General features: G+C 45.5%; 1 protein-coding gene and 1 non-coding gene across 2 annotated transcripts in view; one reads left to right on the forward strand and one right to left on the reverse strand.

Annotated features, from left to right (window-relative positions):
- Positions 1-22,782, reverse strand: part of LOC126483695 (uncharacterized) — a 436,703-nt gene that overhangs the window by 220,511 nt on the left and 193,410 nt on the right. The gene's annotated exons all lie outside the window — the stretch shown is intronic.
- On the forward strand, positions 9,520-9,594 carry Trnat-agu (transfer RNA threonine (anticodon AGU)). Its single transcript has one exon. It is a non-coding gene; the product is annotated as a tRNA-Thr (tRNA).

A 22,782-nucleotide genomic window follows, 5' to 3' on the forward strand; every position in this document is an offset into this window, starting at 1 on the left:
GTTATACTGAAGCAGATATAACGACTATAAATGTCACTCTAGTTCTCGAAATTGGATATATATCTCAGTAACGCGCTGGGTTCAACAGAAAAATAAAATATTGCGGCTAAAATCAGAGTACTGGTAGAAAAATATCCCTCACCTAGAAGATACAATAACGGTAAGCTCATGATAAAATATCTGTTAATGATATAAGGTGTAAGTTGTTCATATCAGTAAAAGAAAGTTAATTGCCGTAGATTAGTTTCATTTCTCGAGGTTCTCATTTTAGTTTCCTCTGCCATCTGTACAAACTTAGGGTCAAAGATATCGCACACCCTGTGTACTATGGCCTGATGAAAATACCATCAGCTATTCACTGCAAATCAGTGCGTGCAAACTGTTCGTAGAAGGGAAAAACTAAATTACGAGGCGTGTCCGTAAAGTAAGGTCTCTATTTTTCACATATAAAACAGTTTCATTGGCAGTGAGTATTACATTGATGGAAGGCTACACTTTCAGCTATTTTTCGACGTAATCGCCGTTGCTCTGCAGCCGTTTACGATTTAGCTCCTCCCCACTTCTCCCGACAGGTGCTACTTGCGTACAGTGATCCGTCTTTTTAGCGCCAAGGGCGCTAGCCCTATTGACATTCATCGTCAGTTATGCGAAGTCTACAGGTCACAACGTATGGAGGCCAAAAACGTGGGAAAGTGCGTCAGAGAGTTCAAGGACGTACAGACGTCCATGACGAACAGCGCTCAGGTCGGCCTTCGGTTTCGGCCGAAACAATTGCAAAAGTGAAGAAAGAAATGCTTGAAGATCGGCTTGTGACAGTTCGCGAACTGTGGCAACGGATCCCAGAAGTCAGTCAGATTACGACTGTTAACATTTTGACCAAACACTTGCATTATCCCAGTTCGATTTTACAAAGAGTACTCTACGGCACTAGCGTGTATTAATCGTGAATCTCTCGCCCAGCGCCCGACTGGAAAAAAGCGCAGGTGACCCCAGTATATAAGAAGGGTAAAAGAACGGACCCGCAAAATTACAGACCAATATCCCTCATTTCGATTTGCTGCGGAATCCTTGAACACATTCTCAGTTCTAATATAATAAACTTTCTTGAGGCTAAGCACTTACGTCCACGGATCAGCATGGTTTTAGAAAGCATCGCTCGTGCGAAACTCAGCTTGCCCTTTTCTCAAATGATGTACTGAGAACTATTTCTAGATTGCCGGAAAGCATTTGACACGGTGCCCCATTGCAGGACGTTAACGAAGGTACGAGTTTATGGAATAACTTCACAGATACGTGAGTGGCTCGAAGACTTTTTAAGTTATAGAATCCAGTACGTAGTCCTCGGCGGTGTTCATCAGAGACAAGAGTATCGTCAGGAGTGCCCCAGGGAAGTGTGATAGGACCACTGTCGTTCTCTATATAAATAAATGATCTGGCTGATAGGGTGGGCAGCAATCTGCGGTTGTTTGCTGACGATGCCTTGATGTATGGTAAGGCGTCGAAGTTGAGTGACTGTAGGAAGACACAAGACGACTTAGACAAAATTTCCAGTCGGTGTGACGAATGGCTAGCCCTAAATCTACATCTACATCTACATCTACATTGATACTCCGCAAGCCACCCAACGGTGTGTGGCGGAGGGCACTTTACGTGCCACTGTCATTACCTCCCTTTCCTGTTCCAGTCGCGTATGGTTCGCGGGAAGAACGACTGTCTGAAAGCCTCCGTGCGCGCTCTAATCTCTCTAATTTTACATTCGTGATCTCCTCGGGAGGTATAAGTAGGGGGAAGCAATATATTCGATACCTCATCCAGAAACGCACCCTCTCGAAACCTGGCGAGCAAGCTACACCGCGATGCAGAGCGCCTCTCTTGCAGAGTCTGCCACTTGAGTTTATTAAACATCTCCGTAACGCTATCACGGTTACCAAATAACCCAGTGACGAAACGCGCCGCTCTTCTTTGGATCTTCTCTATCTCCTCCGTCAACCCGACCTGGTACGGATCCCACACTGATGAGCAATACTCAAGTATAGGTCGAACGAGTGTTTTGTAAGCCACCTCCTTTGTTGATGGACTACGTTTTCTAAGCACTCTCCCAATGAATCTCAACCTGGTACCCGCCTTACCAACAATTAATTTTATATGATCATTCCACTTCAAATCGTTCCGTACGCATACTCCCAGATATTTTGCAGAAGTAACTGCTACCAGTGTTTGTTCCGCTATCATATAATCATACAATAAAGGATCCTTCTTTCTATGTATTCGCAATACATTACATTTGTCTATGTTAAGGGTCAGTTGCCACTCCCTGCACCAAGTGCCTATCCGCTGCAGATCTTCCTGTATTTCGCTACAATTTTCTAATGCAGCAACTTCTCTGTATACTACAGCATCATCCGCGAAAAGCCGCATGGAACTTCCGACACTATCTACTAAGTCATTTATATATATTGTGAAAAGCAATGGCCCCATAACACTCCCCTGTGGCACGCCAGAGGTTACTTTAACGTCTGTAGACGTCTCTCCATTGATAACAACATGCTGTGTTCTGTTTGCTAAAAACTCTTCAATCCAGCCACACAGCTGGTCTGATATTCCGTAGGCTCTTACTTTGTTTATCAGGCGACAGTGTGGAACTGTATCGAACGCCTTACGGAAGTCAAGAAAAATAGCATCTACCTGGGAGCCTGTGGGAAAATATAAGCTAACGCGGAAGATCAAACCTGTAATGTTCGGATACACTATTACTAGTGTCCTGCTGGACACAGTCAATCGTTTAAATGCCTGGGCATAACGTTGCAGAGCGGTATGAGGTGGGACGAGCACGTGAGATTTGTGACAGGGAAGGCAAACGGCCGACTTCGGTTTACTGGGAGAATTTTAGGAAAGAGTGGTTTACTGCTCGAGTGTTTGGGATCCGCACCAGGTCGGACTGAACGAAGACATCGAAGCACTTCAATATTGGACTGCTAGATTTGTTACCGGTAGGTTCGAACAACACGTAACTGTTAGGAAGATGTTTCGGGAATTCAAAGGGGAATCCCTGGAGGGAAGGCGACGTTCTTTTCGTGAAACACTATTAAGAAGATTTAGAGAACCAGCATTTGAAGCTGACTGCCGAACGATTCTTCTGCCGCCAACATACATTAAGCGTTAGGACCACGAAGATAAGACACGAGAAATTAAGGCTAATACGGAGGCATACAAACAGTCGTTCTTCCCTCGCTCTGTTTGCGAGTGGAACAAGATGGCTCTGAGCACTATGGGACTCAACTTCTGAGGCCATCAGTCCCCTAGAACTTATAACTACTTAAACCTAACTAACCTAAGGACATCACACACATCCATGCCCGAGGCAGGATTCGAACTTGCGACCGTAGCGGTCGCGCGGTTCCAGACTGTAGCGCCTAGAACCGCTCGGCCACTCCGGCCGGCAGTGGAACAGGAAATGACAAGTAATGGTATAGGATACCCTCCACCACGCGCCGTACAGTGGCTTGCTGAGTATCTATGCAGATGTAGATGCAGATTATCGAAAGATGTGGGTCTCCAAAATTCTCACCGAAGACCATAATCGACAACGCGTTGAAGCGGCCCGCAGATCCCTGGAGCGCGATGCAGAACAGGACGAGGACTTTTTGGATTCCGTTTTCACTGACAACGAAACCTGTGTACACTACAGGACACCTGATATTAAGGAAAAGTTGCGGTAATGGCAGCATTAGAATTCGCCGAAGCCGCGAATTGAAAAGCGAGGTTCCGTCGTACTTCCGAGACGTGGTGGGAGATTTCTGTGACAAGTGTGTACGAAAAAATGCCACAGTGCATGCAGATGTTCTTCGATCGCATAGCTGAAAGTAACATTCATTGTCAATAAACGTGTTTTCTATGTGAAAGAAAATTGGAGTCTATTTTTTCCGGACACGCCTCGTATACTGACTCCACAATTGATTCGGACAACGAGTCTCCTGGGTCTGTTACATCAAAAATGGCGACGCAAGGCGCAGTTCTAACCATTACATGACGTTTAGATGACCGCCTTCGGTGCGTATCCACCACCGTGTGCGGAGACGTGCGTGTCACGCAGAAGAAACTGTGGATCGGTCGGTCGGTACCGAGTCGTCCTCGGCAGCTGCCAGATGACCACTTATTCGTATTCCGGCGAGTTAGGGCGGGTGCCGTCATTGTCGCAGTTAAGCGCTTCGGAACGAGGGCATTCGCCGTCACAGCCGCCAATAGAGCAGGCGCGACCTCTGCGGGCAGCCTATAGACAGCTGGTTGCGCAGGACCCAATCTGCGCGAAGCACGGCCACTGTGGACTCGTGCGCGTGACGGTCTTTAAACAGGGCTCAAGTATGGGCTGGCACAGAGACGGGACGCGGGTGCACCAGCGCGAAAAGGGACAAATGGTACAAGCCGACCTCCGGGAAGTATCGTATAGACACCGAAGGAACGTACGAAAGTCATGGGATAGCGAATGCAGATATACAGCTGGCGGTAGTATTGCGTACACAAGGTATAGATGGGCAGTGCATTGGCGGGGCTGTCATTTGTACACAGGTGATTCCTGTGAAAACTTTCCGACATGATTATTGTCCCATGTCGGGAAGTAACACATTTTGAACGCGTAATGGTTGCTGGAGCTGGATGCATGGAACATTCCATTTCGGAAATCGCTGGGGAATTCAATATTCAGAGGTCAACAGTGTCATCAATATGCCGAGAATACCAAATTACAGGTATTACCTTTCACCATGTACAACGCTACTTAATGACCGTTTACGTAATTATGTAGTAGATAGTAACTGTTCTCGAAAGAACAGATACCATTGATGATCTTGCAGCTTCTCTAGAATAAATGATAGTTAATTGAAACCCTCAGCTGCCGACAGGTGTTGTTGATATACCTCGATGGGGACAGCTGAAAATGTGTGCCCCGACCGGGACTCGAACCCGGGATCTCCTGCTTACATAGCATGGCATGATAGATGTCGCCATCGAGATATATCAACAACACTTGTCGGCAGCTGAGGCTTTCAATTAATTATCATTTATTCTACAGGACCTGCAAGGTCATGAATAGTATTTGTTCTTTTGAGAACAGTTACTATCTACATATATATAGTTAAAAGCTAACCGCCATTGACCTTCGTCTGTGCGAATGCGCACGATTTGCCCGAACTCTTACGGGAATCGTCACCTTAGTGTGCGCGAGTAATGAGTGGATGGGCGAATATCTATTAGGTACATTACGTATGTAGATTGTGGACAGTTGGGAATGTGGGTCTCACGGGAGGTGTGCAAGGGATAAGTCCCTGCGGTCGTGCTATTCATCTGTGTCCTCGATGGCTCAGATGAATAGAGCGTCTGCCATGTAAGCAGGAGATGTCGGGTTCGAGTCCCGGTCGGGGCACACATTTTCAACTGTCCCCATCGAAGTATATCAACAACACCTGTCGGCAGCTGAGGGTTTCCATTAATGATCGTTTACGTAAGTCGTCAGTGCTAACAGACAAGCAACACTGCGTGAAACAACCGTATAACCATTGTGGGACGTAAGACGAATCTATCAATTAGGACAGTGAGGCGAAATTTGGCTTTAATTGACTATGGCAGCAGACAACTGACGCGAGTGCCTTTGCTAACAGCACGACAACGCCCGTAAGCCTCTCCTGGCCTCGTAACCATATCGGTTGGGCCCTAGACGACTGGAAAACCCCAGCCTGGTCAGATGAGTTCCGATTTCAGATGATAAGAGCTGATGATACGGCCTAGTGTGGCGCAGACCCCACGAACGCATGGACCCAAGCTGTCAACAAGAGAATGTGCAATCTGGTGGTGGCTCCGTAATAGTGTGGACTGTGTTTCCAAGGAAAGGGCTGGATCCTCTGGTCCAACTCAACGAATCACTAACTACAAAAGCTTATGTTCGGGCTACTTGTCCACTGCAACTACTCGTGGACTTCTTGTTTATGGATGACAATGCGCCCCTTCAGCGGCCAAAATAGTTCGCAATTGGTTTGAAGAAAATTCTGGACAGTTGGAGCGAATGAGTTGGCCATCCAGATCGCCCTACATGCATCCCATCGAACATTTGTGGGACATAATCGAGAGGTCAGTTCGTGCACAATATCTTGCAGCTGCAACATTTTTACAATCATGGACGGCTATGGAGGCAGCTTGGCTCAGTATTTCTGCAGGGGACTTCCAACGACGTGTTGAGTCCATGCCACATCGAATTGCTGCACTACGCCGGTCGAAAGAAGGTCCGACAAGATATTAGGAGGTATTCCGTGACGTCATCGCAGTGTAGAAATCGTGAAGCAATACTGACCATAAAATTTCTGTTGAAAGATGGGTTGAAGAAAAGGAAACCCACATTTGTAAATTTAGAAAAGCGACTGTCTATGGTGGATATAATACACTCTTTGATATTGTGAAATTATCAGTGATAAAATACAGACGACAATAGTAAGCAAAATAGAAAATAACTGTATCTAACGAATAATACAGGGTGATTCAAAAAGAATACCACAACTTTAAAAACGTGTATTTAATGAAAGAAACATAATATAACCTTCTGTTATACATCATTACAAAGAGTATTTAAAAAGGTTTTTTTTCACTCAAAAACAAGTTCAGAGATGTTCAATATGGCCCCCTCCAGACACTCGAGCAATATCAACCCGATACTCCAACTCGTTCCACACTCTCTGGAGATGTTAGAGAATTGGCTGTTCCCTCAGCTCGAACAAGAAGCACAACAATTCATATTTCAGCAGGATGGAGCGCCACCACATTGGCACTTCTCTGTCCGTAACTACCTGAACGTCAACTACCCGAGGCGATGGATCGGCCGCCAGGCAGCCCGTGACAAGAGCACTTCATCACTGGCCTCCAAGAAGCCCTGATCTTACCCCCTGCGATTTTTTCTTATGGGGGTATGTTAAGGATATGGTGTTTCGGCCACCTCTCCCAACCACCATTGATGATTTGAAATGAGAAATAACAGCAGCTATCCAAACTGTTACGCCTGATATGCTACAGAGAGTGTGGAACGAGTTGGAGTATCGGGTTGATATTGCTCGAGTGTCTGGAGGAGGCCATATTGAACATCTCTGAACTTGTTTTTGAGTGAAAAAAAAACCTTTTTAAATACTCTTTGTAATGATGTATAACAGAAAGTTATATTATGTTTCTTTCATTAAATACACATTTTTAAAGTTGTGGTATTCTTTTTGAATCACCCTGTATATTGTGAGTACACAGCTCGCGAAATGTAGTAGTTAAACAAAATTTGTATTTATACAGGGTAGCTGCAGCATCCAAACTGCAGTCGATGTTTTTAAAGATTTGATAACTGAAGAATGTTTAAATGTGTGTAAATTCCTAAGGGACCAAACTGCTGAGGTCATCGGACCTACAAACTACATAAACTAACTTACGGTAGGAACAACAAACACACACCCATGTCCGAGGGCGAACTCGAACCTCCGGCGGGAGGTGTCGCGCAATCCGTGACAAGGCGCCCTAGACCACGCGGCCTAACTGAAGATATGAATAGTATTATGACAACTGAAGATGGGCGAATGTCCGAAAGGCGTATTGGCACAAATACATGTATACATAAAAAAGCGTCTGGTTGCTGAATTTCTTAAAAGAATGTAATCTAGAGCCACGGAGTTTAATAACCAGTAAAATGCATAAATTAAGAAAGATATGAAAGGTTTTTCTGTAGCTTGTACAGTAACTGGACACCAGTTATGACATTCGATGCAACGAAAGGGAACCAACAGCCGAGAAGGGAATGAGACAGGGTTGTAATCTATCCTCAGCTTATTCAGTCTGTACACTGAGTGTAACAGAAACCAAGGGGAAATTTGAAAATGGAATCAAACTTCGGGGAAAAGAATTAAAAACTTTGAGGTTTGCCAACGACATTGTAATTCTGTCAGAGACAGGAAAGGAGTTGAGCAGTTCAAACTAACGGATAGTGTCTTAAAAGGAGGTTATAACAATAACGCCAATAAAAGTAAAATACGGGTAATGCAGTGTAGTCGAATTAAGTTAGATGATGGTGAGAGAACTGGATTCAAATGATGTGCTGAAAGCAGAGTTTTGCGTTTGATGGCCAAACTAGCTGACGACAGTAGAAGTATAGAAGAGTATGTAGACTCCCATTAGCAAGAAAAGCTTCCCTAAAAAAGGGACATGTTAACATTGAATTAAAGTTAAAATAATGGGAAGCTTTCCTAAAATTACTTTTGTGGAGTGTAGCTGCGCACAAAATAATGCAAGATGCTATAAATTATTCACATACTTAAAGGCGATGAAAATTTAACTGTGGTGGGAGACTGGGAGACACGAAGAGGAGGAAAAATGGTTGGAAAATATGTACTTGAAGAAAGGAATGAAAGAGGACGTCGGGTAGTAGAATTTTGTAGACAGTATAATTTAATCATCACTAACGATTTAAGAATTGGGTAAGAAGGAAAGTATTACACTGAATGTAAAACGGCAAGTCAGAGAATTCTAAACCAGATTTGGAACGGAAAGACATTTCCAGCGCCAAATGTGGACTCTGAAAGTAATATATTGATAGGAAATTAAGGAAATGGAACCTGGATAAATTGAAGGAGCCAGAGGTTGTTAAGAGTTTCAGAGTAAGCAAGCAATACGCAACGCTTGACTGCAACAAGGAAAAGGAATACAGAAGAACAATACGAATGGGTAGCTTTCGGAGATGAAATAGTGAAGGCAGCAGAGGACCACATAGGTCAACAGTCCTTGGATAATACAGGAAATACTGAATTTAATCGACGAAAGGAGAAAGTATAAGAATGCAGCAAATGAAACATGGGAATGTGAAAACAGGAATAACCATCTTCAGGGTTCCAGTCGGACATGTCTGACGACCACAAGAGAGGATCGCCTAATTGTGTGCTAAGAACATCGTAACACATCCAAACCTACGCGTGACATCCGAGAACATGTAAAGGGCTCCCTGTAAACTTCTGTGTCGTACTGCAGCACTGGCAACCGACTACGGTATTCCCTACATGAATGCGTGATGTCCGTTCTTTACGTGTCCGAAAGAACAGATATCACCATGACTACAGCTGAATCGCATCGATAGGCAACGAATCCACCTCTTCAATACGGATGCACAAACACATCCGAAAATGGTTCAAATGGTTCTATGGGACTTAACATGTATGTCATCAGTCCCCTAAACTTAGAACTACTTAAACCTAACTAACCTAAGGACATCACACACATACATGCCCGAGGCAGGGTTCGGACCTGGGACCGTAACAGCCGCGTGGTTCCGGACTGAAGCGCCTAGAACCGCTCGACCTGAACGGCCGACGACACATCCGATTTCCTGTGGGAATCTCACAGTAGCGACCATGGAGCAAATGAACAGTGACTGCGGATAGGTTGCGCTAGACGGGAGTGTGGGTCGGCCGAGAGGCGCGCTGAGTGAGTCCGCGCGATTGCAACAGACACTGCGTCCGGATGGCGTAGTGGTTAACGCACCTGCCTAGTAAGCAGGAGGTCCCAGGTTGGAATCCCCGGTCTGGCACACCTTTTTGCACGCCGCCGCTGATTCTGGCAAGGGGAAGCCACGACGTAAGGATCACGGATTTACTTCAAACTTTGTACACCTTTAGTTGGTCATCAAAACAACGTAATGTGCAAGTAGTCGCCAGCCGCGGTGGACGAGCGGTTCTAGGCGCTTCAGTCCGCAACCGCGCGACTGCTACGGTCGCAGGTTCGAATCCTGCCGCGGGCATGGATGTGTGTGATGTCCTTAGGTTAGTTAGGTTTAAGTAGTTCTAAGTTCTAGGGTACTGATGACCTCAGATGTTAAATCCCGTAGTGCTCACAGCCATTTGAACCATATTGTTTGTTTGTAAGAAATCATTGTGGACAAGTGATTAGCGATTGTCCGTAGTGAGAGGATCCTAGATGAGGCGACGGTTCGAATCCTGCTAACAACTAGTTCTTAATCTATGTTCTTTAATCACTGGTCACATTATTTAATTTATATGACATTGAAGAAATAATAAAATAAAAAACTGTGTACATTTTAGTGAAGTTGTAGTGAATTACATGTTATCTGTCTATTTACTGCCGCAGGTGTGGCCGTGCGGTTCTAGGTGCTTCAGTCTGGAACTCTGGAACCGCGTGGCCGCTACGGTCGCAGGTTCGAATCTTGCCTCGGGCATAGATGTGTGTGATGCCCTTAGGTTAGGTTTAACTAGTTCTAAGTTCTAGGGGACTGATGACCACAGATGTTAAGTCCCATAGTGCTCAGAGCCATTTGAACCATTTTTTGTGGAGGAGGAGGAGATTAGTGTTTAACGTCCCGTCGACAACGAGGTCATTAGAGACGGAGCGCAAGCTCGGGTGAGGGAAGGATAGGGAAGGAAATCGGCCGTGCCCTTTCAAAGGAACCATCCCGGCATTTGCCTGAAGCGATTTAGGGAAATCACGGAAAACCTAAATCAGGATGGCCGGAGACGGGATTGAACCGTCATCCTCCCGAATGCGAGTCCAGTGTGCTAACCACTGCGCCACCTCGCTCGGTTCCATTTTTTTGTCTTTTTACTATTTGTAATTAAATTTCAATTACGAGGGACAGGCTTGGAAAGCCCAAGCCAAACCTCGATAAATAATGATGCGAATGACGTTATTCAGTAATATGGTGAGTCACAATGTGCCAGACTACAACGTAATGTACAATTACTCGTCTGACGTGCTCTCGACATCAGAAGTTGCAGGATGGTATTTGATATACAGACGTGGAAAACATACATTGAAACGGCATCTACTACATCGAATGACTACAGTTTTCTCGCATTTACTTCGTTGCCATTTTGAAAAATTTTTCTTTCTTCCGATAGTGTAGGTTAAAAATTAAGTTTCAACGGGAGACAAATCGTCGCGTCATAACATGTTGGTCTTACGAACCTCGAACGCTACCCACACCCCCATGAACTCTAACATTTGGCACCTACTCACAGATACATAAGGCACATAACTGCCACGTAAAACTTCTCTTGCGATTTTCTCGGAATTGCCAGAATAGCGCATCTTACTACTTGCATATTACTCTGAAGAGCCAAAGAAACTGGTACATCTGCCTAAAATCGTGTGGCAGAGCCGCAACATGACATGCCATGGACTCGACTATTATCAAAACAATTTGAAACGAGACTCGTATTGCTGGATGGAACTGACACCTTGAATTCTGCAGGTCTGTCTATAAATCCGTAAGAGTATGAGGTGGTGGAGAGCTCTTCTCAACAGCACGTTGCAAGGCATCCCAGATATGCTCAATAATGTTCATGTCTGGGGAGTTTGGTGCCCAGCGGAAGTGTTTAAACTCAGAAGAGTGTTCCTGGAGCCACTCTATAGTAAATTCTGGACGTGTGGGACGTCGCATTGTCCTGCTGGAATTGCTCAAGTCCATCAGAATGCACAATGAATGTGAATCAGTGCAGACATGATGGTTACGTACGTGTCACCTTTCAGAATCGTATATAGATGTATCAGGGGTCCCATATCAACACTCCAAGTGCACACGCCCAACACCATTACAGAGCCTCCACCAGTTTGCAAAGTCCCCTGCTGACATGCAGGGTCCATGGATTCATGAGCTGGTCTCCATACCCGTACACGTCCATCCGCTCGATACAATTTTAAAAGAGATTCGTCAGAGAAGGCAACATGTTTCCAGTCATCAACAGTCCAATGTCAGTGTTGACGAGCCCAGACGAGGCGTAAAGCTTTGTGTCGTGCAGTCATCAAGGGTACACGAGTGGGCTTTCGGCTCCGAAAGTCCAGATCGGTAATGTTTCGTTGAATGGTTCGCACGCTGACATTTGTTCATGGGCCAGCATTGAAATATGCAGCAATTTGCGGAAGGGTTGTACTTCTTTCACGCTGAACGATTCTCTTTGGTCGTCGTTGGTCCCATTCTTGCAGGATCTTCTTCCGGCCGCAGCGATGTCGGAGATTTGATGTTTTACCGGATTCCTGATAGTCACGGTACACTCGTATAATGGTCGTATTCGAAAATCCTCACTTCATCGCTACCTCGGAGATGCTGTGTCCCATCGCTCGTGAGCCGACTATAACATCACGTTCAAACTCACTTAAATTTCGGTAACCTGCCATTGTAGCAGCAGTAACCGATCTAACAACTGCTCCAGACACTTGTTGTCTTATATAAGCGTTCCCGATCGCAGCGTCGTATTCTGCCTGTTTACAAATCTCTGTATTCAAGGTCGCGGTGGTCTAGCGGTTCTAGGCGCGCAGTCCGGAACCGCGCGACTGCTACGGTCGCAGGTTCGAATCCTGCCTCGGGCATGGTTTTGTGTGATGTCCTTAGGTTAGTTAGGTTTAAGTAGTTCTAAGTTCTAGGGGACTGATGACCACAGATGTTAAGTCCCATTGTGCTCAGAGCCATTTTCTGTATTCAAATACACATGCCTATACTAGTTTCTTTGGCGCTTCAGTGTATGTTGTTTTAATGACCTACTACAGTTTGAAATAAATCTGAGATACAAACATCGTGGCCTTCACTTGTGAGTGAAGTCCTAAAGCAGCTGATATCAATTGTCACTATCATTTCCTTTCTCTTCCCCGCCTCCACAAAAATGGTTCAAATGGCTGTGAACACTATGGGACACTTCTAAGGTCATCAGTCCCCTAGAACTTAGAACTACTTAAACCTAACTAACCTAAGGACATGACACACGTCCATGCCCAAGGCAGGTTTCGAACCTGCGACCGTAGCGGTCGCGCGGTTCGAGACTGTAGCGCTTAGAACTGCTCAGCCACTCCGACCGGCTTCAGTTTATATATTGCCGTCTAATGTTTAGACTGCCATTAGCTCTATAACACAAAGGCTGTGTTCAGAGTGATCCTGTGACCGGGAAACATGGATTGCTGATGAAAGGTGTCGTACTTCAAATGGCTCTGAGCCCTATGGGACTTCACTGCTGTGGTCATCAGTCCCCTAGAACTTAGAACTACTTAAACCTAACTAACCTAAGGACATCACTCACATCCATGCCCGAGGCAGGATTCGAACCTGCGACCGTAGCAGTCACGCGATTCCGGACTGAGCGCCTAGAACCGCTAGACCACCGCGGCCGGCGGTGTCGTACTGTGTTGAGCGATGAACCATGGTTCTGCACTATTCCGGACGACCATCTTCGGGAAGTATGGCGCCAACCTGGGGAGCTGTCCCATTCTTCCAATGTTTTGGAGAGGAACAGCGGTGTTACTCCCGGTAACATGGCGTGCGGACCCGTCGGATATGGCTTTAGTTAACGGAATGTAGTGATTGAGGGACCTCTGACGGCACTACAGAACGTCACGGACATTCTGCCTACTCATGCATTATCTCTTGTGCGACAGTATCGTGGTGGCTTTTTTCAGCAGGACAATACTCTCCCCCACATGCCACGTGCTTCTATGAAATGTCTGCCTGATGCGGAGGTACTCAAGTAATCAGCAAGGTTCCCTCATCTGTCCCCGACAGAACATATGTGGGACCAGCCTGGACCAACTCCGTCTGAACACCAGTGTCCACGATATCGAGGAACAGTTACAACAGTTGTGGGCCACCTTGCCCCAGATGAGGATACAACGGCCTCATGAATCCTTCCCAAACCCATCAGTGCATGTAATGAGGCCAGAGGGGGTTGCAACCTGTTTCTGATAAGAGGGCTAAAACCGCCAAATTCTTTGTAAATTTGATGAGTCGGCCTCTCAACCCTTGAAGTTTTCTTCCGTTTCCTCCTCTCCTTTTAGATGCTTCACTTTTTTTACAGGTAGTTTATAAACTTATGCTACATGAAGTGTTGAGTGCTGTTGATAAGGGATTTCAAATTGATTCCGTATTTCTAGATTTCCAGAAGGTTTTTGACACTGTACCACACAAACGGCTAGTAGTGAAATTGCGTGCTGATGGAATATCGTCTTGTTGTCATTTATGTGACTGGATTAGTGATTTCTTGCCAGAGAGTTCACAGTTCGTAGTAACTGACGGAAAGTCATCGAGTAAAACAGAAGTTATTTCCGGCGTTCCCCATCATAGTGTAAAGGGCTCCCTCTTGTTCGTTATTTATATAAACGATTTTGGAGACGATCTGAGCAGCCGTCTTAGGTTGTGTGCAGATGACGCTGTCGCTTATCGGTAAGTAAAGTCATCAGAAGATCAAAACAAATTGCAAAACGATTTAGAAAAGGTATCTGTACGGCGCGAAAATTGGCAATTGATAGTAAATAACGAAAAGTGTGACGTCATCCACATGAGTGCTAAAAGGAATCCGTTAAACTTGGGTTACATGATAAATCAGTCAAATCGAAGGGCCGTAAATTCAACCTAGGAATTACAATTACGAACAACTTAAATTGGAAGGAACAAATAGAAAATGTTGTGGGGAAGGCTAACCAAAGACCGCTTTTTATTGGCAGGACACTTGAAAAATGTAACAGATCCACTAAGGAGACTGCCTAAATTACGCTTGTCCGTCCTCTTTTAGAATACTGCTGCTCCTTACCAGACAGGATTGACGGAGTATATCGAGAAAGTTCAGAGAAGGGCAGCACGTTTTGTATTATCGCGAAAAAGGGGAGTGTCACTGAAATTATACAGGATTTAGGGTAGACATCATTAAAACAAAGCCTTTTTTTGTTGCGGCGGAATCTTCTCACGAAATTTCAATCACCAACTTTCTCCTCCGAATGCGAAAATATTTTGTTGACGCCGACCTACATAGGGAAGAATGATCACCATAATAAAATAAGGGAAATCAGAGCTCGCATCGAAAGATATAGGTGAGCCGTGCGTGGCTCGTGTTCCCGCCATCATGTATGTTACACCCGGTTTTTAACGTACTTCCATCTCAGTACGTTAATTTAAATTACTACTGTCACTGAGGTGCTGCTTTCCCTGACCGTGAGGGGCGTTAGCAGCGCGTATCGAAATAACCCCTCTCGTAGTATCTTTGCTAAAAAACACTAATAATCATCATCATCATCGTAGGCTAGTTCGGATAGCGAGTTTGGGTAGCGAGTTCGGGTCTGCCAGTCAGTTGGAACGCGTCTGGAGTGCAGCCCGGACCTGCCAGTCGGGGAGTTGCAATGCGGCACAAAAGTGCGCGTCATTTATGACGGCGGCCGAGTTTAGGTTCGTTCTGCGCATCTGACGTCACAAAACACAGCCAGCCAATGAACAGAGAACGACGTTGCCAGAGCTCGACTGCAGTACAGAGCACGGACGAGTGTCTTAAGTTTTAGAAACGTTCAGTCATAAATAAAGTAACTGAACGAAAGCAATGTCTTGATAGCAGAATTTCTTTTATATAAACTTTGGAAAAAGCATTATTTATACCAATTGCTTCATATTCTATTAATTAATTAAACCAAACAAGCAATAAGCCTCCTAATTCAGGTGATAGCAAGGAAAGGTGTTTGTACCATTCTCACTAACCTCTTTTTCGCAATAAAGAACAGTGGTAATTGTTTATTTCCTATTGTACTTCGACGAAATATGAGTAATTAATAGTCATACCAACAGTGTGTGTCGGTATTTTGCGTCCTAGTTTGAAGTCCTCCAGGAATCATATTGAATGATGAGCTGCGTTAGCATAATGGTTAAAGTGTTTAGCTGCAATATGAAAGGTTCTGAGTTCAAACCTTGTTCTGTGCTTAATATTTTCTTTATTTAAAAACAATATTGTAGTGTCTTACTTCATGAATTTTATTCGTTTGAATGTAATTTTATGAAATTTCTAGAGGCAACTGAAATCAACCATACGGAAAGTATATGCTATGGACTTTTACCTCTGTAAACTCTTCAAAATTTCGTGCAGTGGTTTACTACATTCAATGCTGCACAATAACTGCGTTGAACATCGAAACAAAATTAAGTCATTTATGGGGGGAAGGTAACAGTCAAGAAGATGTGTAAAAATCAAATTTTTGGGCCAAATAGTTTTTGTGAAATCGAATGATAAGTGTGTCAAAGCAGTCGGAACACCATGTGTCTGCACAGGCGAGCAGTGCAGTGATGACAAAATCGCGCACAACGCGGAACACGGGGAGCACGTCTCTGTACTAGCGAAAGGGTTAATGCGGCCGTGGTGGCTTTACTTCATAAACTGCGCGCTCCCCCCTAAACATAAGTTTGCTTGGCGCGTGCAACTGGCAACGCAGCAATCTCCGCGTGTGGACTGGCATGCGCGAACCGCCAAGGTAAAAGAATTGAACTATAGTGCAGTCGGGTTGGAGCAGCAGTGAGGTCTGCGTCGACATGGCTCGCCCGACCATTGCCGCCGCGCATCACTTGAGCCGGGCCACGGTCTTGGTGGCTCGCCGATTGTTCATGAGTCGGCTGTGTGAGTGCATCGACTCCCGTTTGTTTTTGTGCGTGCTTAGTTACTGTTGGGTATCGGTCTGGTCTTCGTGCAAGTGCCTGTCAGCTTGTGTGTGTAGTTGGTGTTATGTCCACTGACGACTATTTTAGACGTTGTCGGCATTCTGAGTGAGTCGATCGGTTGCTGCGGACCAGGGAAGTTATCCCCGCGCGGTGTTGTCGGCTGGGTTTGCTCGCGGTCCCCGTGCTGTGTCGGAGCGTGTGTGGAGCTGTCCGATCGCTACGAGCTTCGTGATTCACCGACCCAGCACGTCAAAGTCGAGTAGCGGTTTCGCAGTCTGGAACCGCAAGACCGCTACGGTCGCAGGTTCGAATCCTGCCTCGGGCATGGATGTTTGTGATGTCCTTGGGTTAGTTAGGTTTAACTAGTTCTAAGTTCTAGGGGACTAATGACCTCAGCAGTTGAGTCTCATAGTGCTCAGAGCCATTTGAACCATTTTGAGTAGCGGTTTCAACTACCCAAGCCACGTCCATTCATGTTGTGGTGTTCGTTTCGGTGGGTCCCTGTTGGGCAGGTTTTCCTGTGAGCAACACCGAGTGTTTCTATTGCTGAAATTTAGCCGCCATGCCGTGCAATTAACTATATTGTTTGTCTACATTTCGAGAGCACCAGCGGAATGTTCTGCCTTGTGGCCGTTAGTGTTCTGGCTACCTGCCCTGGCCACTAACGTAATTTCAGGCAGCGTCCTTTCCTCACCTGTTGTTGCTGCCCAACATGGTGTGTAGTTTTGGCAGCTAAGTTCACATACGCGTTGGTTTGGGGATAGTGATACTTGTAATTTTTTGGGAGGGCCTTGAATTCTCGTGTACTCCATCGTGGCAAGCAAACGGTCGGTTGGTCGGTCCGTGACTGTCCCTTTGTTGGGTTCGCACGAATTAAGTGTAGTTGGACTCACCACCTGTCTCGCCTAAGTGAACGAGGGCAGACGGATCCACCGAAGACTCCTGGGTGTCGTTCTCTTAATTATCCTTTTCGCAGTCTTAATGTTGTAATTTAACTGTGTTTTATATTTTTAAGTTGGCAAGGTTAGTTGTGGGCCTTCAGCCCTGGAAACATGTTCTCAGAGTTTCCTTCAAGTCCAAACATTATCGCCTTCTGCTCCTGAAAGGTTATTGTGATTTCCTCTCAAAGATTTTACAAGTTACTGTAAGCCTTCCGCCGTTGACGTTGTAAAAAGGAAATTTTTAAACTTAATGTATTGTTTTGCCGATTGTTGCAATATATATTTCCTTTATGTGCAGAATTTAACTTCGCGGGCTTCAGCCATCTTATTGCGTTTGTGGGCTATTAGCCCTGTTATTATTTTAAAAATTGTGGCCTTCTGCCTTCAGTAATCATCATAATATATTTGGAATTTTGAAGATTTAATCCAGCGGCCTTGATCCGCTCCGCATGCTGATCTCGTATATGTATACTGTGTGTCATGATTTTTTAAAATTGAACTTATTCTAAAGCATCTGTTTCGAGGCCTTCAGCCGCGAAGCAAATGTAATTCTTTCAAAAGTGTATTTGTGAACTAAATGATAATAAATTACAATTGTTGAGTGAACCTGACCGACACCTTATTTGGCCCTTTCCACAATCCTAATTACCTGTTCGCCCTGCGTGATTTAGTGGGCGTTTGAATAGGTGTTCGTTGTTTCCGCGGGCTGTACGAGATTGGGATAATAGAAAATTATTGTGAAGGTGTTCGATGAACCGTCTGCCAGGCACTTAAATGTGATTTGCCGAGTACCGATGTAGATGTAGATGAAAATAGTGGCGTGGGATTATCTCATTTACAGAAAGTTGGCGTGCGAAATGACATAAGGAGACGGTATTAGTTCATATTGATGTGCCGAACGTCGTAACCAATATGCGGCATGGTGAGGGCGACAGAAAGCAAAGCTGAAGTCGATATCACATCATCACCAACGCACCAAAAGCGAATCTTAATTTTACAGTGGTCTCTCTCAGGTTAAGAACGGAGAAACGGCATGATTACAATGAAACAGGAGTCGACGCAGGTGCTCCTCCGCCTGCAGAAGCGTTTGTCTAATGCGACGACCATTAGACACCTGTTGTTGATGGTTACGAAAGGAAAATTCAGCGGATATGTTACACGTTTCTCGTAACATCTAGGTGGCCGACTAGCTTAGCATTATCACATCGCTTAACCTTATGAGACACTGCCAAGAGCATAAAAACGAAAAATTTTACAGGTCCCCTTTCGGGCTGAACACAACAGGTGAAAACGTCCTCCGTTTTCAGAATTCGAAACGAACTCTTCTGGATCGAGTACCACTGAAGTGAACTGTCGCACTGGTCTACGTAGGCGCAATATCCTGCACCACGCATTTCTATTTCACCTCAAAAACAACTTGTGTTCACGGCTGATTTCTAGACTTGCTTATGCTAACCAGGCGGAAGGCTGCAGTCCGTAGTTGAGGACGCTGACTCCCGCCCGTGTGGGTTTGTTTAGAAACTAAAACTCAGTATACGCCGCACAAAGTTTACTCCTGCTACCGCGGCGGCGTTTACAGATGCGATACCGTTGAAATAAAGTGTTTAATGGGTTACGCTTTTAAGGTGGCGATCCTGTTTCGTTAGAAGGCTTAATTGGAATTTCTCTGTCACCTTCTGCGATTCACATCCACTTCGAGCCATCCGGCGTGTCTTGGAGGTTATATATCGAACCGCTCTAAAGAGACGGCAGCGGCGCGGTGGGTGGGGTACACGCTTCTTGGGGCAGAAATAGACGGAACCCGGGACCGTCGTGTATCGCGGGTTGACGTCCGTCATCGCCGCTCAGTTTACACGTGGCCGCTGCCCTCTGACAGAAACACGTGGCGCGCAGATGCATCACGTCCTCGTCTATTTGGCGCTGGATACACTCGATTTATTTGAGAGCATGCGCTTCCGAACAGATATACAGGCCGTCGCCGATGGCATCTTTCACATATAAGCCCTATCGTGTTGCTCTCGGAGATACTTTTCCTTTGAAATGCCGAGAGTTTTAAATGACACAAACTAATGGAAAATCGTCATTTTTGTGGTTTCCATCGTTCCTTAGCTGCTTCAAAATATATGGAGGTACACTCCGTCTTTGCACCTAAATGAAATACAGTTTAAATTAATTTTATCCGTAGTGGATTCTGTTGAACTCCGTGACTGTTCCTTTATAGGTTGTAGAAAAATTTCCGCTACCAGTCACAATAAAAGGTTATTTATATTGCTGGGGATCACTGTATAAATACAAACAAATTATTTGCTGGTGACTAAAGACATACAAGTGGGACGATTGTAAGTGGCAATATAAACATGTACATGAATGTATAAACACCTGAGGATGGGCGCAAACCCGAAACCGGTCTTGTGACAAATAAATAACCTTTTATTGTGACTGATAGTGAAAATTTTTCTACAACCTAGAAAGGCAGTTTGTTCTTAGTCATATGCATTTCGCTTCTTTTATTTATGCACCATCTTGTTTTTATATACAGGATAATTCTTTCCACTGTGTATAAACTCTACAGATTGATCGATGAGAGGACACGGAACAAAAAAAGGTCTAAAGGCATGGTTTCCGTGCTGAAGACCATTTATTCAATCATACTTTGTTACAGAGGCTGCGGGCTAATATGCGCTGTACCATGCAGCCACAGTTATATTGAAAATGGTTTCCATGTGCCTCAACGCACGCGTGTACTCGCTGTTTTACACGTCTACATCTACATCTACATTTATACTCCGCAAGCCATCCAAAGGTGTGTGGCGGAGGGCATTTTACGTGCCACTGTCATTGCCTCCCTTTCCTGTTCCAGTCGCGTATGGTTCGCGGGAAGAACGACTGTCTGAAAGCCTCCGTGCACGCTCTAATCTCTCTAATTTTACATTCGTGATCTCCTCGGGAGGTATAAGTAGGGGGAAGCAATATATTAGATACCTCATCCAGAAACGCACCCTCTCGAAACCTGACGAGCAATCTACACCGCGATGCAGAGCGCCTCTCTTGCAGAGTCTGCCACATGAGTTTATTAAACATCTCCGTAACGCTATCACGCTTGCCAAATAACCCTGTGACGAAACGCGCCGCTCTTCTTTGGATCTTCTCTATCTCCTCCGTCAAACCGATCTGGTACGGATCCCACACTGATGAGCAATACTCAAGTATAGGTCGAAAGAGAGTTTTGTAAGCCACCTCCTTTGTTGATGGACTACATTTTCTAAGCACTCTCCCAATGAATCTCAACCTGGTACCCGCCTTACCAACAATTAATTTTATATGATCATTCCACTTCAAATCGTTCCGCACGCATACTCCCAGGCTGCAACAGAACAATTTCAATGGCAGCATGAATTCGCTGCTCCAGTATCTCCACATCTTGAAAGCTTGCCGAAATAGGGTATAAAATTCAGACTGACTACAGCAGGAAAAACATTATCTAAAAACAGAAATTTGTTAAATGTAATACATTTAAAATGTAGGAAGTTTCTTCTGAAGATATTTGTCTGGTCTCTACTTTCGTGCGGAAGTGAAAAGCGGACGATAAACAGTTCAGGCCAGAAGAGAACAGAAGCTGTGTTACAGAAGAATACTGACTACTGGATGGATGGATCGGATAACTAACGCAGTGGGACTGAACTGAATTGGGGAGAACAGAAGTTAATGGCACAATTTCACTAAAAGAAAGGAAGGGCACATCATGAGGCATCACGAAGCCGTCAATCTGATAATGAAGGGAAGTGTGGCGGGTACAGATTGCAGAGGGAGACCACGGGTTGGCTATAGTAATCTCGCATTTGTTATGCAGATATGACGAGACTTACACAGATCAGACCAGCAGGGGCAGCTGCATCAAAACACATCACGGGGTGAAGAAGCTGAAAAGTCCAGAATGAGATTTTCACTCTGTAGCGGAGTGTGCCCTGGTATGAAACTTCCTGGCAGATTAAAACTGTGTGCCGGACCGAGACTTGAACTCGGGACCTTTGCCTTTCGCGGGCAAGTGCTCTACAATCTGAGCTTCCCAAGCACGACTCACGCACCGTCCTCACAGCCTTACTTCCGCCAGTACCTCGTCTCCTACTTTCCAAACTTCACAGAAGCTCTCCTGCGAACCTTGCAGAATTAGCACTCCTGGAAGAATTAGCACTTCTGTGAAGTTTGAAAAGTAGGAGACGAGGTACTGGCGGAAGTAAGGCTGTGAGGACAGGGCGTGAGTCGTGCTTGGGTAGCTCAGATTGTAGAGCACTTGCCCGCGAAAGGCAAAGGTCCCGAGTTCGAGTCTCGTTCCGGCACACAGTTTTAATCTGCCAGGAAGTTTCAGGCTGAAAAGTGTTCGCAAATAGGCAGATGTCAAGCAAAACTATTCCAACCACTGATCTGTACCGGATTGTGGGAGAAGCATGGCTCATGCAGTGCCCTATGACGTCTCGAGCACAGCGCCTCTGAGGACAAACCCCAGCCAAAGCGTGGGCAACGTGGGCAGTGTGCTTGTTGCGCTAGCTGGCAGCGTTTCTGGGACACTCAAGTGCTCGTCTCGCTGCGCCAGCACGCGTCTCGCTTGCCTGCCAAATTCATCAACGGAGAGGTGGTCATCGCCAAATGTAAACCGCGACGATGACAAGTGATATGCAGCAGAGCTGAACTCGAGGGTGATTAACATCTCCAATATTGCTGATGTATCGACCATCTGCTTTGTTGGTGATTTTAAAGTTACTTCTGCGTTCAACTGAATAAATGCAACTTACATTCAGCAATACACGGTCTGTGTTGTATGCTACACGGAGCCGGACAAAGATGTCGATACAGTCTGCCAAGTGCCATCGGCGGTGGCGCAGGGTGTCACGTGGGCTCATCCCGCGATTCTCGAAGAAGAATAATAAGGGGCTGAAAAACATGGGTGCAGCCAGTCACTTGTTTATTCATCGATCGACTTTGTCTCTTCTTCTGTCTGCAACTTAATCGTTCAATGACGACTTAGCGTGTTCCTGGGCAGATGTTCCCATAAAAAGGGGCAGGCTGGGGTGGCCGTGCGGTTCTAGGCGCTACAGTCTGGAACCGCGTGACCGCTACGGTCGCAGGTTCGAATCCTGCTTCGGGCATGGATGTGTGTGATGTGATGTCCTTAGGTTAGTTAGGTTTAAGTAGTTCTAAGTTCTAGGGGACTGATGCCCTTAGAAGTTAAGTCCCATAGTGCTCAGAACCAACCACCCAACCATAAAAAGGGGAAAGGGACTCGCTTGAGGGCGTTCGAGCCCTCCAATTCTACCCAACCCCCACCTCGTCGCTATATTAAAAGGAAAGAACCTTATTCCCGTATGTAGTGATACC

Source organism: Schistocerca serialis, chromosome 6 (assembly GCF_023864345.2).
Source record: "Schistocerca serialis cubense isolate TAMUIC-IGC-003099 chromosome 6, iqSchSeri2.2, whole genome shotgun sequence".
NCBI lineage: Eukaryota > Metazoa > Arthropoda > Insecta > Orthoptera > Acrididae > Schistocerca > Schistocerca serialis.